The following is a 23,260-nucleotide window of genomic DNA, read 5'->3' on the forward strand; positions in this document are numbered from 1 at the left end:
GACGATGCGATGCCCCATGTGCTCGGTTCTCAAATTACCAGTGAAGCGGCAAATGACTTTTGACATGAACATGGCTGGCATGGGACGTCTGAGTTAGCACTGCACAGATAAATGGGAAGCTCCTGGCCCAGAGCTGTTGTTCCAAGCTCCCTGCAAACTCCCAGGCCACATGTTTTGGGCACAGCCTGCTGGCACCGTGACTGTCCCAGGAGCTGCAGTGGCCAACGTTTGTTGTGCGCGCTACCAAGGGAGAGAGCAGCGCCAAGGGTGAGTGCCAGGTCAGCCGTGCATCCCCAGCGCCTTCTCTGAGGAGCAGTGCTTGGCACCTCAGCTGGGGTAGCAGCAGGCTTCAGCTCTTCTGCTGCAGGAGGGGCTCAGCATGCTGTAAGTGGCTGCTGACAGTGGGACACGTGTTTGCCACTTCTGTCTCTAAGGGCTCTAGAGCACTCAGATGTCACTAGAGCTGGTTCTGCCAGCAGTGGATTGGCCTTGTCAGAGGTATTGCCCCAGAAACCTGGAGCTAATCCTTCTGATGTTAACCATGCTGCGTGTGGGGACTGGTTTGGGCTGTGCCTGTCTCCCTGTGAAGCTGGGAGCTTGTGTAACATGGAAACGTTCATGATGGAGGAGGAAAGAAATTGTCATTAGAAATATAACAGCTCCTGTCACTTAGATCTAATGCTGCAGAATAATTTAAAGCTTTTTTGACTAACTCTATCATGGGTAAAGTGCTTTGTCAACAGAAAATGAGGTTTGCCCACTGTGACAGGACAGGAAAGCAGAGCTGCCTTTCATTGCCGTGCCACGTCCTGGGTGGAGTGGCTGAGATAGGGTGCCACTGAGAATGGCAGTGAAGGCTTTGCATCTCTTATTTTGAGACCTACAAAAGTACATTCGCTTTTGATTTGTGCATTTTGAAAACTATTGAGTGAAGCTGGGGACTTAGTTTAAAAGCTGCTAGAACTATTGTCTCACTGTAGAGATTTCTCAGGAAACAAATACATGAGAGGGGTATATGTGCTTGTATTTGAAGCTTTTATTCCTGGGCTTATGAGTAAGAGCTAGGCTCAGTGAAAGGTGATAACTACTAAAATCAGTCATAAGGATAGTATTACCCTCTAAGTAGTGAAGTGGGTTTGGGGAATTTTGCATTCAATTATTAGCTCTGTGCCTAGACTGCATACTGACAGTGAGATGTAGCTTGATTCCTCTCTGCCTTCCTTCCTCATCTATATAAATATGCTAAAACAGCTGATAAGCTTTTTCTTGTAGGAAATGTATTTTATTTTGTGTAGAAACTAGCTTTGTGGCACTTTGCATTCCTTTTCAGAGAAATCTGATGATGGAAAAGTTTTAATTCTGGAGGGTTTATCTTCATATTTTTCCCTGTTGTTCCTCCTTTCTGTGACAAAACAGGAACAGGGAAGGGAAGAAAAAATGAAAGAAGAGTTCCCTTGCCTCACTTGTAAAACTGGATATCAAAAAATTTCTATGTGTCTTACATTAAAAAAGAAGATAAACTGAAAACTAGTTGATTTTTAAACTCACAGAGCATGAAAAAGTTTATTATTACTATTGAGTAATAATGACCCATTTTAAAGCTGAGGCTTCTTGCTTGCTTGCTTTGATGCAAAATTTATTCATTTAGTGCAAAATCTCGGGAGCTATTTTGAGAGAGGAACCTACACATAGGTCAGCTGCTGGCCAGGCTTGTGCCCAGTAAAGATGATGATAATCTAATGTCTGGCTTGTCCTTTGTAAGATGACTCATGCTCCGGTTACCTTCTAATGGATGGGACTCGCATCCTTGGCAGACATTGCATTTGTTGACAGTTGCTGGCAGATAAGGAAGTAGGAGCAGCCTTGGATGTGCTTGTGCTGGACATCCAGGGCTGTTCTCCTCTGAAGCAAGTGTCAGGAGAGCTGAGGTGGCGGGGACATGCAGGCAGTTTGTGGCTGGATGAGATGGAGGGGTTATAATGACAGTGCTCTGCCGCTATTTTAGCTTCCAGTGCCCAGCATATGGAGGTCTTGAGCCGAACATGTGACTGCAGCTGTTCCTTCCCCAAAAACGTGGAGTACAGCACGTGTATGTGTGGACTAACACCCTCAGCAGCATGTGCAAATATAATTCAAAGAAGTATGTTCAAGCAACACAAAATTCCTTTTTAATCATCTGTAAAAGGTTTATTTTCAAATGCCCAATTACTAACGAGGTGCTAGCTTTCAGATGGACTGGTAGCACTGTCTTGACATTTTTAAGAATCTAGGAGGTTTAACAGGCTTAGTCCCTCCCTGCAGCTAGGCAGGGTCCAGCCCCTGAGCCCAGGAGGTTAGGAGGAAGATTTTTCTGTGAGCTGCCTTGGTGTAATTGCCACCTTGAACAGTTTCTGGCACTTTTTGCTCGTGACTGTTAATGACATTAAATTTATCAATGATAATTTATACATTAAGATGCTAAAGTTTGTGGCTATCCAGCCCACTGGTTTCCCCATGTTCTGCAGCAGGGTTATCAGGCTTGGACATTCTTGCTGCTGTCTGGGTAACCCTTGCTGGCGCTAGAGGGAGAAAGATGGACACCCAGTGCAGTACAGAGGATGTTTGGCAAGGCAGAATTTGACTCCTCAAACTGACCTGGACCATTTATAACATTTCTGACTGCAGAGTATATCCAAGAGTACATTCCAAGAAAGCTAAAAATAATATCCTCAACTTTAACTTATTTCTCCCACAAGGATTCCATTAACAAGAAGGAAAGAGCTTGTTCTCTTCCCTCCCCCTGCTAAAGTGTTCAGCTCTCAGAATGGAGCTATAAGTTTATCACAAGTTATTGGCCTGTGAGTTGGATTCATGTATGGATCACGTTACTGGAAAGTGTAACTATTTGCCAGGACTGCCTTTGCTTTTCCATTTCCCTTTCCATCTCCCAGTTCTGTATGTTATCTGGTAGCAGCACTGAAGGCCAAAGTCTCTCTGAACTGATTGGAACCAGGAGTTGGCATTCTGCTATTCTGGGTCCTCCTGCCAAAAGCCAATGTTCAAAGTAAAGACTGTAAGTACAGACTATTCACATGAGCACAATTTATGGTTGTTTAAAATACCTGAAGATCAGTACAGCAAAGCTCTGATTCTCCTGGAGACTTAGTGTGACCACATGGTGGATAAAGCTGTATATATTCCACAAGTCATCTCAGGAAACGGGGATAAGTGATGGTGACTTCTAAAAAGCAGTGATGAAATGGATTCTGGTTTTGTGTTTTTTTCAAGATGTAGTTAGAAAGAACTCATTTGGAAAACTCCAACCTAGCTAAATGTAAATCCAGACACTTAGAACTAGCAATATAAATCCCCTGGGATATTCAATAGTCCTGAGTGTTAGGTGTACAAAACTAATCCCAAGATGCAGCCTGAGCTGCTTGGGGTCTTTGCTGTGTGTTTTTTCTATTGATCAGTAGTAATGACAATTGATGAAAAGTCTGGTGTTCTCATGGTTCTTTTCCTGTGACTAGAAAATCATCTGTGCGTATCAAGTCTGTGAATCACATCTCTGTAGTAGACAATTTTTATGAAAGACAAGAATGACACAAACTTTGATATCCAAGAATCTTCACAGACTGTACATCTTCATAAAATCAAGTTAAAATGAAGTAAAAGTTTCAATCAACAGTAGAGCTACATATATATATAGTATGTATGTATATAAACATTAAAATATTTACTTTCAGATTTACTTATACATATATATTTACTTTCAGAAGCTGATTTTTTTGATATCTAAAAATGAAACCTACATTTTCAGATTAAAATTAGATCCAAACATTTTATCAAAAGAAGGTTTGTGTTGTTTTGTATGGTATTTTGTTTGGGGTAGTTGGTGTATTTTAAGTCAGAAAATGTAAAAAAATAAAATCTCAGATTAAACTAAGCTTTGGGGAATTAATGTGAAGATTTAATTATAATACAGTATCATTTAATTTTCTTTTTTTTTTTTTAATGTTAGAATAAATCTCTACCAGTTCAAACTGAAGCAATACTTCCCATCTGGTTTGGTTTTTTTATTTCTTTATTTTTTCCATCCAAACAACAGAATATTTTGATCATCTTGCAATGTTCTCTCTGGGTATACTGATGCAGAGTAATTTTTGTTTGTTTATTTTTTGTTAATATAAAATTCCTTTTTGTGCCCCATTTCTGAAAGAGCTTGGGGCTTGTCTGGCAGGGAAATGATGATTAGGACATTACTCTTCCTTCTGCTGATGAGTTGCTTTTGCCACACTTAGTGGCAGGGAGACTGCTCTGGGTTTTCCTTGTTCCTATTTTCTCATCCACCTCTGAATTACTGAATACTCTCAGCTGCAAGTCAAGGAATAAGGAATGAATGCTCATTGTTATCACTAAATGTTTTCTTTGCTAATTCTCTTTTATTGTGTCCCAGTGACATGCAGCTGAGGATTAAAATTACTGCCTTCAGCCCCAGCAGTAGGCTCTGTTTGAAACCTCCGAAGGGCATTGTTTATCTTCTCTGCATCCCTTGTACTGTGCCCGCCCAGGATGAGCAGCACTCTCCTCTCCATCCCAAGCAATTCTGTTACTGAGGAATGTTGGACAGATACCATTATACACAGAGTAGAGGTGCTCCCAGATTTGAGGTTTGAGCTTGATTTAAAGGGGAGGAGAATGGAAGGGAAGGGAATGTTTGTTTTTTTCAGGAGAGACCCTGGCTGTAGTGCTTTGCAGAACTGTTTTAAATACGCTGCTCAGGCAGGGAGGTCTGTGGGTGCAGGCGAGCTGTTCAAATGTTTCCACACAGCACTCAGGGCTTTGGTCCCAGGCACGTACTTCATTATTGCTTTGGGGAAAGGCATTCTGGGAGTAATCAATCAGCATCGCTCCGGGCTTCGTCTCAATCAGAGCTCCTCTGATGTGTCTTTCAGTGCTGCTCATTTTGGTTTTAATTTCTGAATGAGGGATCGATTTGCACAAAATAGCACCAGGCAGAAGAGTTGGTTTTGCAGTGGGTGAAAGCATCTGGCCTATTTTCTCCAAAGCACTTAAATGGGCATTTTAAGTTGTAGGTCCTGAAGAAGACAGTGGTGGTAGTGCTTTGCTGAAGCATGCTTTGAAGATCTCAGTGGTTTCCTAATGCAAGATTAAGTTGTCCCCTTGGATCTTTGCTGTCGGCTCTAATCTGGAGCACACCTTATCTCAGACAGGACCCCAGTGCTTCAGCTTTACGGTGGTGCCATATCACTGTCCTGCCCCTTCATCTATCCTTCATCTGTCCTTCCACTTACCATACCTCCAGATTCTTTGCTGAGACAAAAGTGCTGCAAAATGAACATGTTGTGAAGGGAAAAGTTGTAAAAAATATTTACGTGATTCAAGACAGTCTTTATGTGCATAAGAATTTGGTGGGGGGGGGGGGGAGGAAAGCTGGTCTGATTTAAAAGATAGAAAGCTTTGCCCTTCCTCTGTCAGTGGAAGGTCAGATTGAAATCCAGGACACCTGGTACACAGGTCCCACCTCACCCTTCCAGCTTAAGCAAATTGCTGTAAAATTGGTGTAGCTGGCTGGGAAGACACACCCTGTACTGCAAAGGATGGGAATTGCATGCCCTGAGTTAATCTCCTTGAGGACATCTGTACAATGTGCACTTAGGCCAGTATTTTCTGATGTTCCATGTCATTGCTCACAAAGGAGAAAAGAAGGACTGTACTTATTTTTTCCCCAGAGTTCAACTGGAGTTGAAGGGAGATAGTTCTTTACATCCCTTAATAAGTAACTTTATACTATGCTGTCTCCTACAATAACAGCTGTCAGTGCTAGAAGAAGAACAAGCTATTTGCCAAGACAGGGAGGCTGTAAAAGTTGGTAAGAGAGAGGGAAAGGTATGGGCAGGGAGCAGAGATTGCAGCAGGAATTGTGAGAATTCTCAAGCTCTGAAGAGTGTTCCTGATTTTATCTTTTCACACAGCTCTGGGGGTAGTGTTTGTTTAATGAAGGTAAAAATCCTGACTGGGTGGTGTATTAGTACTGTGATGATGAGGAAGATTAGGCTACCTGTTGTTTGCTGTGCAGTGTTATTGTGTCACAAATTATGTTTCTGGCTAAGAACCTCAAATGCTGACACAGCATCAAGTAAGGTAAGAAAGGGCCATTGTGACCCCTTTTTCATCCTAGACACAAAGTTTCTTTGAATTAAGCCTGGTTTGGATGAGAGCATTTTCAGGCAGAAAGTTGTCATACTTTTTTTCTATTCATGACCGTTCTTCCCTGTATATCTTGAAATTACATAATGTCCATATGGCAGCTTGAAGGATTGTTTGGAAGGCAGCTGAACACTACAGAAGCTTTATAAGCATATTTCCAGTTCTTTGTCAAATAACTTTTTCCTCTGCAGTTCATGTTTTGAATATCAGTGGCCTGTAGATTATCTGAAAATTGAAGATGCTTGGGGACCAGGTTTGTGTCTATAGCTTTCCCAGCTCATGGTGTTCTTTGGTCTTTCCTCAAATATGAAATCTCCATCAGACTGTCCCAGTCTCTGTCAACATCAGCTGAAGCTGGAAACTGGGTGGAACAGTGCATCATGAGTAAACCTGCCCAAGGCACTGTGTATGAAATCTGAATGCCACTGGAATCGGTGTACATGCTCCCACATATCCCCGGCCCTAGGAGTTTATCCCTTTACCAGTGAAGAACTTCTTGTGAATATAAGGAGTGATAATTCACCTGTTCTCAACTGATATTTTCCTCCCACAAACCATCTCTGAAGCCTGGTGATGTGAGTGCATGTCCATTAATCACGGCACTGATAAGTTTTGCCTGGCTGAAACATGGGTCCAGGAATTGAGACTGCTGCTTCTAGGTGGCTAGTAAATCTGGAAAATTCCTGCAGTAGGAAGAGGTATACCTACGTGAGAACATACAGAGCACTGAGAAAGTAAAGGGAAGGTCACAGTAAGTTTTGTGCCTTTTCAGTGAGCAGTGCTGGGAAAGCAGGCAGCCCCATGGAGACCTTGGAACATGCTTTCATTGACAGGAAATAGTTTGACAGCTTGTTTTACTCTCTGCCTTTATTCTTTACAACTGGAAAAGCTCCTTCTATCCCACACTCCAAGAAGTCTGGGGAGGTACCTGTCCTAGCTTCTCCTCTTGTGCATTGCAGAGGTTTGCAGAGCCTCAGGGATGCCTGTTGCCTGGATACAGGGTAGTCCTGCATCTCAGCCCCCCAGGCAGCCCTGCGAAAACAGAGGTTGGGGAGGGGGAGGTGGGTGAAGTAATCCCTGTGCACTTGGAAGCAGGAGCACAAAGTCCACCTGATGCAGCCTGTAAGCTCAGAGCCTCCTTTGACTTTGCTACTGTTATTATTATTTATCATTATTATTGATAGGAGAAAAGTGCAACCCAGCTGCTCAGCGCAGAGATCTGAGGGCTCCTGCAGGGTGAAGCGCTTCGTGCCACTTAGCAAACCAACCATTGTGCTGTCCCTGGCGTATGCACTTTATTTCACACGCTTGTTCTGAGCCTCCTGCTGCTGCTCACACTACAGCTGCTGACAAGTAGCCTTCCTGGCAACACGGAATCACAGCCTGTGACTTGAGACCTTGTGAGTACAATATGAAGAAGGCACTGACTGCTGAATATTTAAAAATAAATTATTTCATCTTAAACATGAAAATGCTCTTTGCAGTTCATACACATCACTGCTTGGTGACAGTGACTGGCCAAGTCATGCATTATTCTTGTGTGCAGAGGGGACTATGCTGAGTGTAGGGCAAAATCCTTCTCCTCTCTCCTTTGCTGAGCACATGAAAGCTCATCGTTAGGAGAATGCCCTGTTGTACTGCACACGTGTAAATGTCTGTAAGCTTCACTTGCTGAAAGTAGTCAAAATAATTTTTAAGCTCAGCTAGTTTAAATTTGGGCTATTTCATATTGAAATGCTATGGGTTTTTCTGTATACATCTGTAGCATATTGTGCTATTTCAAACAGCACTTAGGAACTGTATCAGTAGTGGTAATTAAGTTTTAGACTGAGAGAGCATGAAAGATCTCAAAGAATGGATCAGGATCCTCCTGCTCAAAGCACAGTCAATTTTCATGACAGAAATACTACCTGATCTAAGAATATGTACATTCAACTTTAATATGTGAAAACAAATTAGTATAATGAAGTGTGTGGGGCAGGGAGATGAACCCCTGAGCTAAGTCACATTGAAGATTGGCTCGTCTTCATTGCTGAAGGAGGACAGCACCAATCTTTGAACTAATATTAGAAACAAAACTTAGAAGTCTGAAAACCTGAGGGGTTTCAGGACAAACAGTAGAAGGTCAGGAAATATAGTGCAGTTTTTCCTAGGTCTTTAGAAAATCTTATTTATGAAGGTATTTGCATCTCTGCAAAACAAGTGCAAATGACTGACGACACAACTTATTGTTCTGATGTTGCAGTCCACGCTTTGTGTTTCTATTTACACGTGTATGGAAAGTGTCAGAGGATGAGAGATGGAGCTCACTGAGACTCCTGAGACAGCCACTGTTGAAAGGCTGGGCTGAAGGTGAATCTGCTTTGTCTTGGCTCTGTGTGTGTGTGTGTGTATCAATATATATATATACATACATATGTATGAAAATATGCACACAAAGCCACTGATTGTCAGTAAATAACTATTCACAGAAGCCTAGTATCTATTGTAAGTAGAAATGAGAAACCCTTTTCTCTCTACTGAAGGTGAAGTTAGACATTAAATTGCTATACTTTGGTACAGAGGTTTTGTCATATAAATTGTTTATTGCCCTCTTCTTCCTGTCTTCATAAATAAATTTGTTAGGTGTTTTACCAGACTATTTACTTAGAGAAACCAAATATGTGCTAACTAGGGGTATCAATAAAATTCCATCTTCTAATCAAGTTTTAGTAATAATATCCCAACAACCTGTTGGATTAAGCACTTTACACCACATAAATTTTCGTGTTTAAAATGGAGACCACACCCTTTTCTCTTCCTTTATTTCTTTTTTTAGTAGTAAAGAAAATATGTGAAAGGCCTGTGTAATTTCTGGAAAATTGAAATGGGAGGAGTGAATGTTCAGCAGGAATGATTCCTGCTGAAATGGAGTGTGGAGTAACATTTTTGGGAATTATATTAGTATCAATGAACTTGAAAAGACAGTGACCAGAATGGAGATTGAAATTCTTACCTCTGTACACAGAGATGCGTGAATGATGAGGCTGGGCTGAACACCAGTTTTGTTGAGAGTGTAAGGAATTATCACTACTCAACTACCTCTACTGGGGATTAAAATACCCATAGCTCACAACAATATAGGAGGACAAATAGTTACAGAACTGCAAAAAATTCTGATTGAAAAATTGTTTGAAAGTTCTAAATCAGACTTAGCTATGCCACACAACCTCTTCTTCCAGCCAAGTGACAGTAGCAGCTGGAATAGAAATTAAATTGAACATGTATTGAAACACTGGATTAAAAATAAACAAAACAAAACAGAAATAAAAAAAAACCCAAACCTGATTTCAAGTTTTGTTTTAAGTAAATGTTGGGAGGTTTCTTCCCACAGCACAAGCAGGTAGGTCCAAAATCTATAAAACCCTGGTCTAGTCCCAGACTTTTGTTTAGTGAATCCACAGGTATAGTCTCCACTAAAGGGTTTACCATTGCATTGAACTTTAAATCCTTTGGGCAACTGAAAATATGAATTTTTTTTAAGGCAGTGCCAAAAGAAGTGTAAGTATTTTTCTAAGGTTAAACAATTAACCCTTCCTTCTAAATTTAGCACTATCCAGAACTGGAAACTTAAACTAATGAAAGAGAAATGGTACAGGATTAGTAAACTGCTGTCTTTCCCTCCAGCTGTGGGACATCAAAGATGCATAAATCTTCATGTTCTGTTGCTTTATTGAAAATTCCCTTGTATCCTTCTGAGTGATGTGGAATGGATGGGATGTTACAGCTGTGTTTCGACAGAATGTCAGTGCATTTTGCTGGTCTTTCATGACATTGCAGAAGTTTCCTTTGTCCCTTATTGATTTTTATTGTTCTCTTGGGACAATTTTCCTGAAAACAAAAGGTCTTACTTGCCTTCATCATGACTTACGTGATGGTGATGAGTTTGCAGCAGAGATATCATGTGCATACATTTGGAGTTGGCTTAACTGAATTAATTTTTTTTAATGAGTATGACAATGTATCAGCTTATCAGAACCAAAGTCACCCTCAAACCACTGATTAGAGGAAAATAATTAGGATTGAATGATAAATTTAGATTCAGCTGCAATTTACAGGAGTGTTTGTTTAAAGAAGAGCCAGCAAAAAGAATCTTGGCTCTGAGGATGGCCAGGAAAAAGCCTCTTTATGTATTACAGCCATGGAGCAACCAACTCCAGAGATGAATTGCTGAAAGTGACATGTCTGATTTATTGCCCTCTGCAGCTTTGAGAGTGTTTGCAAACTGAAGTGTTATGGTTAGGATGATTGTAATTTGGGTTTATTTTATTTTAGACAGAGGAAGAAAATAAATATATTTTTGTGGCTGCTGGGTGTAGATGATTTTGGTGGTTGCTTTGGTTCTTAAGCCAGCCTGGGCTGTTGGCTGCCATGTGCCCTTACCCTGCCAAGGGAGCTGAGGCTGGGCAGTGGGAGGAGAGCCCCAGCACTCAGCCCATTGCACTGGGACAGCCACGGAGCTTTGCAGAGACAGGTAGATCTGGTAGGGCAAAAAAAATTACACGAAGTTCTGAGGGGATAGTTGGGCTCCATACCCCTGGAGAAATTTTCGAATTTTTCTGGTTTTGTTTCTTCCTCTTATAGCATGGATTTTTCAGTGCATTGGAGTTGGAGAATAACTCTCAATGTCTGTTCAGACTGGTCTGGAGAAGATGTTAAGTTCTAACTAGTTAGTTCTTTTATATACTATTACTAATGCTCGTCCTAAATTTCCCAAGTGCTTCCTAACTCATACACAGTGGAATTCCAAGTGGCCTTTAGAGCAAGGACAATGCCAGACTCGAAAGACAAGGAACTTCAATCTGTGTAGTACACTGCAACATCTTTAAGTTAGGGTTGTGTAGAAAAGGTGTGTTCTGTTTAATCTAATTTTAGGTCAATACCCTGGCTAGTAGGTTGCTTGTGTTCCTTGGTGAGAACTGGGAAGACCAGGAATGTCACCCTGAATCTTCTGTGTCCCACGTTAATGACCCACTGAACACACCTCTGGCTAGTTCAAACAGTCTATATTGTTTAGATTAAAAGTTCCATCCTAGACTCACAAAAATATCACAAAATTACCTGGGTTTCACTTTTAAAACAAATTCAAGCAGTAATGTCTCTTCCCAAACTGAAAGAAATTCTCAGCTCAGGCTTCATCTGGAAGATGCAACATGCTCTTAGGAAGTCCATGATATTCCATCATGCAGAATGATAGATGAAAGTGAGTCGGCATCAGAATGCAAAAAGAGAAAAAATTCAAGTTAGAAAATATATCTCAGAGCTCATGTTTTCAGCTTCTGGCTAAGCTGTCTTACAGAAAATATTCAGTTCAAACCTTTTTCTGTTGTTTCTGTTTATGCTGAGAAAAAAGAAAAAAATCCAGTGAGAGCAAATTCCTTCAGACATGATTGATCTCTTTGTGCTACCTGTATTGCCAACATGGGTCTGTGCTTTGTGGAGACCTGGATAAAATTAACTGGATGCCAACACAATCAGAGAATATTCTCACTAAGTAAAGTAATAATGAAGAGGAGATGAACTATCCTATCACTGTTCTTGGCTGATCCCCTCCTGCTCCTGAGTTTAATATCCTTCTCATCCTGCTGGCAAGATGCTGAAGCAGCCCCAACCATCCAGTTAAAATACAGAGTATTCAGATGTTTCAATCAACTCAGATTTCCTTGAACGCTTACTCAACATTCATTGCAACTCTTATAAAAGTGTCTAGATAAGTGATTGCTTAGGATTTCAGCTCATTTTGTAGCTGCTGCTTTACAACGCCCTGATTTTAAAATACAATTTTACAAGTGTTACTTTTACTGACTACATTTTCTTTTTCACTGTGCATTTCTACATGCCAAGAGTGTGAGCAGGCTGGAAAAGGGACCAGTCTTGTAACAGGTAATACAGAGCTCTGGCCATTCGTGGTTCAGCTACTGTTAAATATATTTCTTCTGTTTTGGGTGATTATGAGAAAGAGCATATAATGAATATTCAAAATTTATTGAAAGCAACTCATTATTTGGGAAGAAATGTTCTGTGTTTGGTCAGATTGTCTATAGCTAAAATATTTGCTGGTCCTATAGCTCTGAAAGAGAATATTCTATGTTCCTTTTCCAAGAAAATTGTGTGGATACAGCAAAGTACCTCTGATAAATCAGACCTGGCCAAAAAAATGGGAAGGTTTTTACCCTACAGAAACTTTCTTTTTTCACATAGTCTCTTAGTCTGAGGATCAAGCAGTGAAGTGAGTGCTTCAATGCAAGTTATGGATGTATTGTCAGGGGAGACTGGGTGAAATGTGGAACCAGAAGAGGAAGGATGTGGTACAGGGACTGAGTGCCACAAAAAGAGCAATGGGAGGGTGCCCAGAGTGGGAGCTGCCCTGTGTAAAATCCTCCCCCTTGTTAGAAGGGCTGAGAAAGGAATGGCAAAGCGGGGGTGCATCAGAAGGGAAGCTGGCTCTGACCCCATTGCAGAGAGCCAGCATGCCTCAGATAGTGCCTTCTGTGCTTCATATCCCTTGCTTTCCTGAACAGTAACTTCCCCATGCTCCCTCCACAAACTTATGAAGAAAAATTGAGGGGGAAAATTGTTTATTTAAAGTCTAGTACTGACTGGAGCTGCATTAATCAGCCTGCATGCCTAGTAGAAGAAAACCTTCCTTAAACATGATGAAAAATAAATCCCCCTGAGTCCTCAGCATCCTGCTTGAGTCACTAATTCCCTAGGGCAGAAAACAAAGCAGGCAAAAAAAAGTTTGTTTTCACACAGCAAAGCCAAAACATCTCCAGTTCTGATTTAAGCCGAGTCGTGGGAGCTGTCTCCTCTTTAATGTAACATGGGGTCAGTATAGGTGAGCTGATAAATATACAAATTGATTTTTTTTCCTCACCCTACAGAGAGCACCTATTCCTTTCTGTGTGACTCGTGTCTGCATGTGTTTTGTTCCTGGAGCTCACGAGGACCAGTGACTGCCAGCACTCAGATGCCTGAGTCACATTTTCCACAAGCACAGCTCCTTGTCTAGCTCCAACAGCCAGCTCCAGTGGGACATTGTCCTGGTCCTTCCTCCCTTCCTGGCTGCCTGCACAGGCTGTCCCACCACTCCTCTTCTGATGGTTTTTTGCTGCTTTGAAACATCCCTGGCAAAGGCTTCAATGTCCTAAGGTTTCTACAAATAGTATCTGCAGCTCCTGAGGGAAACAGCAGAGTGCTCCTCTGGTTCCCTGAGGCTTTATAAAAACATTCCCATCTAAAGGCAGTTTATAAATCTACTCAGCCACAGAATTGCATGTGTTTGATGAATATTCTCCTCTTATGATGGGATAGGGGAGCAGAGAGTGAGACCTTGTGCTAGCAAATGACCCCTGGCTGGAGACAGTCTAACACTTTTTCCATGAACTACTGCTCAGGGCTTGACTCAGAAGCACAATAGCAGGTGAGTTATTATAGCTGTTCTGATTATGGCTGATAATTGTTCTGTTCTCATTCACAAACCTAATGGTTTGTTAATAACATCTGATTTGGGAGTGTAGTATAGTCTATCAACTAAAGGTGGCATAATGGCATTAATAAGGGTAATTGAGGTGCTTCTATGATCTGTTTGCTCTTTGGTTTGACAATTAAAAATTACTTATCTTAATATATGATAGAAATAATATTGCTTCCCTGTGCAGCCTTGAAGGAAGAAGGGATGTGTCAATCTGTACTGTTGGAATACAACACTCACTGTACAGCAGTGAGTATATGGACATGAACCAGCCTAATACGTGTCAGGTATTGTGTGTCTGTGTTTATATTTTGTATAAATAAAGCATGTGCTGTTACTTATGGCTGCACGTGTCTCCTGTTGCAAGACTGGGTGTGTAAGGCTGTCTGGGCTCCGAGCGATTGATTAAAGAGCTGTTACAGGAGGAAATGGAAATGAGAGACAGGCTGCTGAGTATTTAACCCTGGAGAAGAACCTTAGCATTTCATCTTCTATCAACATTTGTCTGCAACAACTATTAGCATTAATTATTGAGATACTTACTGAACACCCTGTTAGCCCTAATTAGAGCTAATGGAAGATATGTGTGGATGTTAACAGGACAAGAGACAACCAAGCTTCCATTTCTAAGGTTAAATATTCAGTAGTTCCCTCTTAGACATAACCAACATCCTATAATCATGCAGTCAGATTGATCCTAAAGCAGAACAGTTTCTCCTGTCTTTTTTTTCCCCTCACTCCAATTATAGCCACCTTACACTATTTTTGCTTAAATTAAAGAGTGAGCAACAATGTGGCAGTGACCTCAGTTACCTTTACTAATGTAATTATGCTACCTCTCCTTTATTCATAGTGCACTTCAGAATCAGTCTTTATTAGCAAACTGTTTGCTGTCCCTTTTACTGTCCTTTTAATGAACACTAGTAAAGTCACTTAAGTGGAGCTGAAAGGACTTGGCTTTGTTCTGAACAGAGACCTTGTGACAGAGCTCAGGGTCTGAGTGCTTGAGTAGGTCATGTAATATCCAAGGTCTGTAAAGCTCCTATCATTGTGCTGTTGTTTGGAGCTGTAAACACAAAAAAAAAAAGAGACCTTTCCTTTGCACCTGGCACCTTTGCTACTTTGAAAACCAGTGTTGCTGAAGAATTGAGGCTGCAAAATGTAGAGGTTGTCTTATTAGCCTGCTGTTGTGAATGATGTCACTTCCCTGCCGCTAACCTCTGCCCAGCAGGTCAGTGTCCTCATGGAAACTGTCTTTTCAGGACTGACTCTGAGACCTGTAACCCTCCCTGAGAGCCCCGAGCCTGCCTTGGGTGGTGTCACACTCGCTAGGGTAGGTTGTGCTCCTCTGTGGTCCATTTGCTTTGCCATGGACAAATGTGGAGGTCTCAGGTAGAGTACTGGGCAAATGGACTTTTTTTCCCCCAGACAATCTATTACATAATTTGGGGCTGCCAGTGCAGTGCCCTTTTGAATACTACATAGTTGCAATCTTATTAGCTACAACCTGTAGCTCCCTGGTGCTTGTTGGCTGGAGCCATCTAGGAAGTTCTATCACTAGAGTGACTGAATGTGCTGTCAACTGATTTGGAAAATAACATTAGAGCTTTGAGAAGAGAAAGGATAAGTTGTGGTCTGTCCTTGACAAAAAAAATCCCATACTTCCCTGGTGTATTGCATAATACTAAAAATAAACATGAAAGTATGTACATATTTTTCTCCTTGTGAACTACAGTTAACATTTCTCTGTTAAGAAGTAAAAATGCCTGTGGCTGCCTTCCTGCAGGATGGTGCCCTGAAAAATTGGATAGATGCCAGTATAAGGCATCTTGCACATGCTTTGGGAGTTTCTTTGCTCATTCTCTACAACGCCACTTGGGTTTCAGTAGAGCTTCATGTTCTAAGGAAACATGTCACAGGTGTTAATGGGTGCAGTGTGTTCTTAAGAGAAAAGCCATAAAAGAGTTACCCCAGCTTTCCAGCTTGGTGGATTTCTCATTTTCCCTGAAGCAGTTCCAAGCATGAGCACATCAGTGTTTGTCCCAGGTGTCACATTTGCCCTTTTGCAGAAAGTGCCCACTGTGGGTGCCTGCCGAGGATCCTACACTCACACCTGGGGGTGGCACAAGGCACTTGACACTGGGGCTGACTGGAAGTCGTTCTCCACTCATCTTTACCTGGATGGTGAAGTGGGGAAAGGTTGGTAGACTTTGATTTTAGGCTGTTGTTTGGGTTATTTTCTTAGTATTTCTATCTATTTTTCCAATTGTGTTATTACAAGAGCCTTTTTCATTTTGTGGTGGTCACAGAATCTGCTCAGCTTTGTAATGAATACTACTTTCTTTAATATGGAAAGTAATGTGTTCACAGTTCAGACCTACGTGCACCTTTTTTTAGTAGCCATGTAAAGCCTAAAATGCCTGTATTTAAAACAGTGGAACAAAAAGGCTTTGGTAAAAGGCTAATGATAGTTTTCTTCAGAGTTTGGAGTATGCTTATTGATTTAGGAGCTCTTGTACATAGTATGAAGTAGACATGCTAAGAAACCTTGTCTTTTGTTATGCAGGGCTGCTAATTGAACTCTTAGCTGCACAGTTAAAGTAGCAATATCTCCTACTGCAATATGGCTTACTCCAGTTTTTGGGAAAGAAGAAATTTTTTCTGGTGTCTCTCCATTTATATATTTTAACAAAAAAGATCGATACATCATCTTTAAAAAGGAAAAAAGCACCCACATTATCAAGTTTCTATTCAATTGCTCACTAAGCCTTCAGGTACAGCAGGAAAGACACTGATGCTGTAAAGGGAAGAGAGTCATGACAAATCATTTTATTTCAGCTAGAAAAATGTGTCCTTGCTTGGAGCAGAAGCTGCTTCCCTGATGAGGCCATGGTCTGCTTGTGTGGTTGGGAAAATGAAACAGTCTGTCTGGAGATATTGTCAAACCCATAGAGGTTAAGCACCCTTTGCCCCAGGCAAATTCCCTGGTTTATATGAGTCACTGCAGCTAGGCTGTAAAATGCAGGTCTCCAAGCAAAGCTGGGGTAATAACCACAGGTGGTAACTTAAAGCTGCCTTCATGAACTAAATCTTGTATTTTCAGTCCTTAAGAAATGAATGTGTAAAGTACATTCCTCCCTATCTTGCCTATGACTCATATAAATGTATCATACTTCTTGAAGCAGATATTGAAAGTCTTCAGCCAAAACCTTGCACATCTGTGCCTTTAATTAAAATCAGTTTATTTTGTAGGTTAATAATTTATACCATACCCACTAGTGTAATTTATTTTTTTTTTTATTAAATGGCTGAATGAGATCTGACATTACAGGAATATCCCATCCTAGAATGATTTTTTTTTAAATCTCTGGACCAAATAATGGTCCAGTTGAAAGGACTAATTTCAGATTCACTGAACCAATAGCAAAGTTTAAGTAGTGAGAAAATCATTATTCTGGATGTTTGGTATAGATTTAGCAGTATTTCATTGATTTTCAGAAATTAATTCCCTGGGCTGGTACTGATAGGCTGTAGTTATCTGGTCACCTCTGACTACAATTTTTTATCAGAAGGATATCCTGGGAATTTATTTTACTCCAAAATGCTTTGGAGTCACTTAATTCATTTGTAATCTTCCCAGGATAGCAGGGAAAGCAGCAGATAAGTATTAGCTGAGATACCTGAGCAGTGTGACCCTGGGATAATGGAAAGATAGCATATTATATGGGATGTCATGTCACTAAAAAATGAATTTTAGGAGCTGGTATTTCATACAGGGTATGTAAAGTGCTTAAATGCGAGCTTACTTGGCACTCGCTTTTGTTCTCTCCTTCTTTTTGACTCACAGATTTGTTTGGATGCTTCTGAGCAAAATCAGATTTTCTAAATGACAGCTCCTATGCAAAAATCAGATGACAAAAAAGATTAATATGGTATGAGATATATGGCGCAGCTAACAGTGTCAACACTGTGCATTGCAGACAAGAGGGAAACTTAGGAAATAAAAAGTAAAATAGAGCCTCTCAAAATTTGAAGCAGGATGGTGAAGAGAAATACAGACAAGCCCTACTTGGAGGAGAGGAGAGGGCAGAGGAGGTTCAGTCAGGGCAAGGTGAGCCCATGTTTGTTTCAGCAGCAGTTTGTTTCAACTTTGGGGAGAGGGTGCACATCTCTGTGTGCTCAGTCTTCTGGCATTCAAGGGGCTGAAAGGGGAGAACTTGGCTCTGCTGATGAGGTGTGCCCAGCTCCAGTGAACAGCAGCATTTAAACAACAAAACTGGTGAAGGACAAACCAAGTCAAAGCTATTCTGCAGGGTTTTCCACAGTGGGCCAGCATCATCACCTGCTTTCCCCTCGCCCACGGGGAGTGTGCAGGCTCAGAGAGGGAGCGCAGCCTATCGAAATGGTAGATCCCTATGCACATCTCCTGCCTCTCATATTTCTCTGTGCATCTCTGGTACTTCATCTTCCATCTCATCAGAGCCATGCTGCACTCACCTCTAGAGCACCTGGGTGCACAGCATGAAAGGATGGAGGTTAATGATGGGCTCTGAGCTGGAGCAGGCTGGTGCAAATAAACAGCAACAGAAATACTGGAAGGTAAATTTACATGAATGCATCCTGTGTCCAGATTAATGTGCTTCATCCAAAAGATGTAAGAACAAACCTGTTTTTCCAAGCCATGCATGTTGGAGATCCCTTACTGGGGAAAGTTCTGCATTGCAGCTTTTCTGCTACAAGTATGAGATTATTGGAAGTGCCTGCTTCAAATTCCTGTTTGACACTGTGCTGATTGGAAAACTTTAGTTCCTGAAGTACTTCTGAAGGAACTACATTTTCCAAAAATATCCCTACATCCAGTCCCTTGCCTTGTTAGCAGCTGGGGCCTCCAGGATGCTGATCCTTGATCCCAAATGCCCTGAAGACTCTCATGTCTCTGCTGGGCCCCTACAAGAGCTGGTTCACACTGTTGTCAGTGGGGAACAGCAGGGAGGGCGGTGTTGTGGGCTGTGGTGCTGAGCATGGAGTTTCAGAGTGCACTGAGTTGGCAGTGGCCCTTTTGCAGCCAGGATGCTCTTCCCCTCCCAAGCACAGTCCCTGTGATCCAGCCTCTCCCTGTCTGGGGCCCTGGTTGGTGTGGGACCTCAGCTGTGTTGTGGACAGTGCCCACTTTTAAGATTACAAAGCTTGCTGTGTCTTCATCAGAAGATCACTGACTTGGGATTCTCCTAGTGAGAAATTTCCTGGTGTGAACCTGTAGAGGAAACTTAAAGGGGTTGTTTGTTTGACGACTGCAGGAGTGCATTTTTGGAGACATCAGCTCTAAATGGATATTTCTATGGTTTTGAGCACATTGTTGAGAGGAATGTGGAGTACAAACCATCTGACATTTTTTGGCCCATATGAAGGACCCCACCTGGGGTTTTTGTACTTGAACAGTTTTAAAAAATACTGGCAGTCACTCAAAATACTTGTTTTCATCTAAAAATGACAATATTTTGAATACTGTCTTCTGGGTAAGTTTTTCCCTGTTTTCAGCACAAGCAGCCTGGCACTCATAGGATACCAAACTAAATCTCTGGAACTCCATGGGTGGCACATAAGTGTTGCTGTTAATTATATTAAATACAGAGGGTGGGGGAGGATGATGAACACCAGCTTGAAATGACTTGCTAATGTCTGTGAGTTTCTGTGAGAGATATTAGCAGAACTGGAACTATAAAAGTGGTTTGAGCACTAGGCAGGAGACCACAAAAGCTACCCAGAACACTTCCTGGGTATCCTGGAGCAAAGCCACATCAGCTTTATAAAGGTCACAGCTTCATAAAGGGCTTTTAGACTAATGTGGAAAGCAATCTAAAGCTCAAATGGTATTAATGTTCTGATGCAAGGTGGTTTGTGCATCAGACATAAGGAATGGTAACCACAAATCTTGTAATGAAATTTGTCATAAAATTTATTGTCAAATGTATTTTCATGGCAAGACTCCACAATGTTTTCAGAAAGATTATTCTCCCCGTGCTGACAGCAGGGATGGGAGAAGAAGCTGTTAAATGTTGTGTTCCTTGAGACAACTTTTCTTGTCCTTTATGCAGAGCAGCTCTGCAGCCTAACTGGGAGATTGTCCCCAAAGTGTTGTCTCTCCATGCTCAGGATAGCTTGAACATCCTGTTGTTTGCTCTATTTTCTCAGCCTTAATCTGGACTGCCTTGGCTCTTTGCTCTGCAAACCTAATTTTGTTACTTTTAAAATATGGGAGTTTTAGCTGAAATGCAACATTTCTTTCAAATTGCATGCTGACCAAGAAAAGAGACATAGAAAAGAGACATAGCATGTGGATATAATGACCTCCAACCACTGAAAACTGGTGTGATTTTGCATTCAGAATTCAGCCCCATCAGAACTGTTAGCCTGCGCAGTTCTGTTCCTCACAAGGGGTCTGGTTTTGTTGTCCTCCCTAAGAAGGTTGCCTAGACTTTCAAAATCAGAATTGCCAGGTTAGGTCAGACTGTGTTTGTGCTTCTGTTGGGTGGGAAGAGGAAAGTGCTCATCAGTCCATCTACAAATTGGTTTCTGTACTGATTTAAGGCCATGGCATCAGCTTGTGCCTTCATCATTTGCTGATGCATTTGTAATTATTCCAGCCCTTCTGATTTGAATTAGAAAAGGTTTCATGTCTTCAGTTTGTAACTCCTGACTTCCAGTGAGTAAAATAGAAGTGAAGGCTGAGTAAAGCGACCAGAGTATTTCCATAGTTAAATTTGCTGCTTTAGTTTTGAGAGAGTCCTTAGGATGCCCTGTGAGTGCATGCCAGTTTTTATGTGCATATATGATTGATGGTGCTCCAGGTTTTGCCCCAGGCTATACCCAGGCCTCTTGCAAGCTATGCTGGCAGTGAAGTTTCCAGTGCTGCTCTAATGTGTTATTTAGATTACAATAGAGCTGAAAACCTACTTCACAATCAGAGACACAATCCTTTCCCCCCAAAAGCTCACAAACCTTAAAACAAAGACTGCCTGGGGAGACTCTCTGGCACTGTATTAAATATCCTTGACGAGAAAAGGTTTCTTACATTGTGGCCTTCCTAATAGGCACCGTGGGTAGTATCAACACAAAGATATCTGTATTACATGGTTTGACCTGCTTTAACCTCAGCCAGTCTCCTGGAGATTTAGAAAATATCTGTTCCATACAAAGGTCTTGGCTTTCAGGCAAAGTAGAAGCGGTTTGTTTAGAGTCCCAGCTTTGTGAGAGGAGATGTTATACTTCTTGTGGGTGAAAGTCACCCCACTGAGGCTGTCTGAAAGCCTCTGGATCCATGTCATCCGCACGTAAGCTGCTGATTTTGTTTGCAAAAATAAATTACTCCCCAAGTCTCTCCACTTAAGACTTCTACTTCTGCAGTGTACTCAGGGAATAGGGATATTTTGGGAAAGAGGGTATATTGTTCATAGTGTTTCCTTTAGGGGAAAAAAGGTACGGTCTTTTAACTTTTAGCTGTTGTGAAATGCTTGATCAAATCTTAATGAAAACTAGAACCCAAATTTTGCAGGTTTTCACATCCTTTAATTCCCCCTCCCCTCCCCTCCCTTGGAGAAGTTTAAGTCTGTCAGCAATATAAGTGGGATTTAGATCAACCCCCGAGCAGTGAAGTGCTAAGGAGATTTCCGTAAGGTTATTTGGTTCCCCTCCCACATGTGGAAGGCTGAGGTTATGCAGAGCGTTATAGGTGGCGTGAAAGCGAGTTCTCCCCCAGTGGCACCTCAGCAATGTAAAGCTCCTGCCTTCTCAGGTCTCCCCAACATTGGGTCCCCTTGTTTCCCAGTTTCCCTGGCGTGTGAAGCCTCCAGGCCCCAGGGCGGGGTGTGCAGCCGTGTCTCGGGGGCTGTGTGAGCCACGCCGTGCTCGTGGCAGGGCCCTGCTGGGTGCAGCAAGGACGGCTCCTCCATGAGAGCCGCACACGGGGCTGTCCGTGCTGCTGCGGGAACGCAGCTGGGGCGGCAGCGGAGGAAATTTAATCAGGCACCTTTTAGTTCTTAATTTCTGCAAGAGCTGAGGCTGCTTGCCTGGGCTGAAGGGCTGCCAGGCTCCCTGTGTGTGATGCTGGGAGAGGTGGCTGTGTTGCTATGGCACTGGAGGTGTCTCCAAACCCCGCTGCTCTGGCAGCTGAGCCGGCTCCCAGCAGCATGTCCTAATTGCGGCTGTGCAGCAACAAAACAAATATTCGGAGATTTCCATAAAGGCTGTAATCAAAGGAGCATCCCTTGCTTTTTAATATGTGCTGAATGGGTTCATTTGTAAGCTTATTACGACTTCAGAGAGAGAAGCTATTAGGATGATCATTAGCTGCCTGTGCAAATAACAAGGGAAACCGTGGCATGTTCCAGAAGAACCCCTTTTTAAAGGTCTGCACTTTCAAATGCATTAACAATAACCAGCCACGCTGTCTTTCATGTTTCTCTTGCCGTGAGTAAGGACAAAAGAGAAAGGAGAAGGGGACAGTGAACTGCATGCTTTCAAAACAAGTTCAGATGGAGAGAAAAATGAGGTGTTAGGAGAACAGCAAACTCACTAGCATGACATTGTGTGTATTGATGCAGTAGCTGTTATCCACTGGGAAAGCAAAAGCAGCTGGGAGCCAGCCTTGGAGTCTTGGCTCATATCTCACTTAGTCCCTCTACTCCTGTCATCTATGTATGAATTGTGCTTGGGGTCTTTTGTCTGCCTGGAACCCGACGGTCGCCATAACACTTAGATTAAATGTCTTACAGAGGAAGAGAGAACATTTAGAAACATGGGTGCCAAGATTATGGGAAGTCATTAACTTTCATTTATTTTCCTGCAGAACATCTGAAGCCCTCTTGTGCACTGTGGCCATGGATCTCTCTCTTAATCTGAAATCAAAAATACATGTAGCAAAAGATGCTGAATGGTTGCGTGTTCATACCTTAATTGGGACAGGTGTGGTTTAGATCAGCCACATTTACCTTTCAGACAACATTAGCTGCAATTTTATGTGTTCGAGTAAGTTAAAGGTGCTGATTACAGTGAAACTCAGTTTAGATTTGCACATGAAATATTTATGAGATGTGCATCAGTTTGACTATAAGCAGGGTAACTTGGAAGAGAGGTCTGCCTCTCTTCCCTAGGCCATTTGTCACACCTTTTGCTGCATTCAAGCTTTCCTGCACATATCACACCTATAGCTTGTGAAATGTGTGTATTTCCTATCATATCCTATTGAGTTTTGAATCCCTAATGCTTTGGGATACATTGTTATTCTTCTCTTAAAAACATTTAACACAGAACCAGAAACAGATAAATAATGTCATTTCTCAGATTTCTAGAAATATTATTTTCTGGGTTATTTAGTATTACTGAGATCCCTCATTTAAGATCTGCTTTTCTTACAGGCTCTTTTTCCTAACCTTTGCTTTTCTAGACTGACTAAACCTGACTAAACTGTTTTGTGTTTATATCTGTGTAGGCTGTTACCTTGAACAGAGAATTTGATAGTTTTCTGGGGTTTTGGAGGGG

The 23,260-nt window shown here is 41.8% G+C and overlaps 1 protein-coding gene across 6 annotated transcripts in view; it reads left to right on the forward strand.

Annotated features, from left to right (window-relative positions):
• The window catches only part of TSPAN18 (tetraspanin 18), a 127,856-nt gene that overhangs the window by 65,069 nt on the left and 39,527 nt on the right, over window positions 1-23,260 (forward strand). Inside the window, exon 3 of one of the 6 annotated variants that reach the window (XM_058829688.1) lies at window positions 7,395-7,610. The exons of 4 other annotated variants lie outside the window; for them this stretch is intronic. The gene's annotated coding sequence lies outside the window, so the exon portion shown is untranslated. Of the gene's footprint in view, window positions 1-7,394; window positions 7,611-13,523; window positions 13,673-23,260 lie in introns of those variants that run through there. One more of the 6 variants, XM_058829697.1, reaches the window with a different exon arrangement.

Source organism: Poecile atricapillus, chromosome 1 (genome assembly GCF_030490865.1).
Source record: "Poecile atricapillus isolate bPoeAtr1 chromosome 1, bPoeAtr1.hap1, whole genome shotgun sequence".
Taxonomy (NCBI): domain Eukaryota; kingdom Metazoa; phylum Chordata; class Aves; order Passeriformes; family Paridae; genus Poecile; species Poecile atricapillus.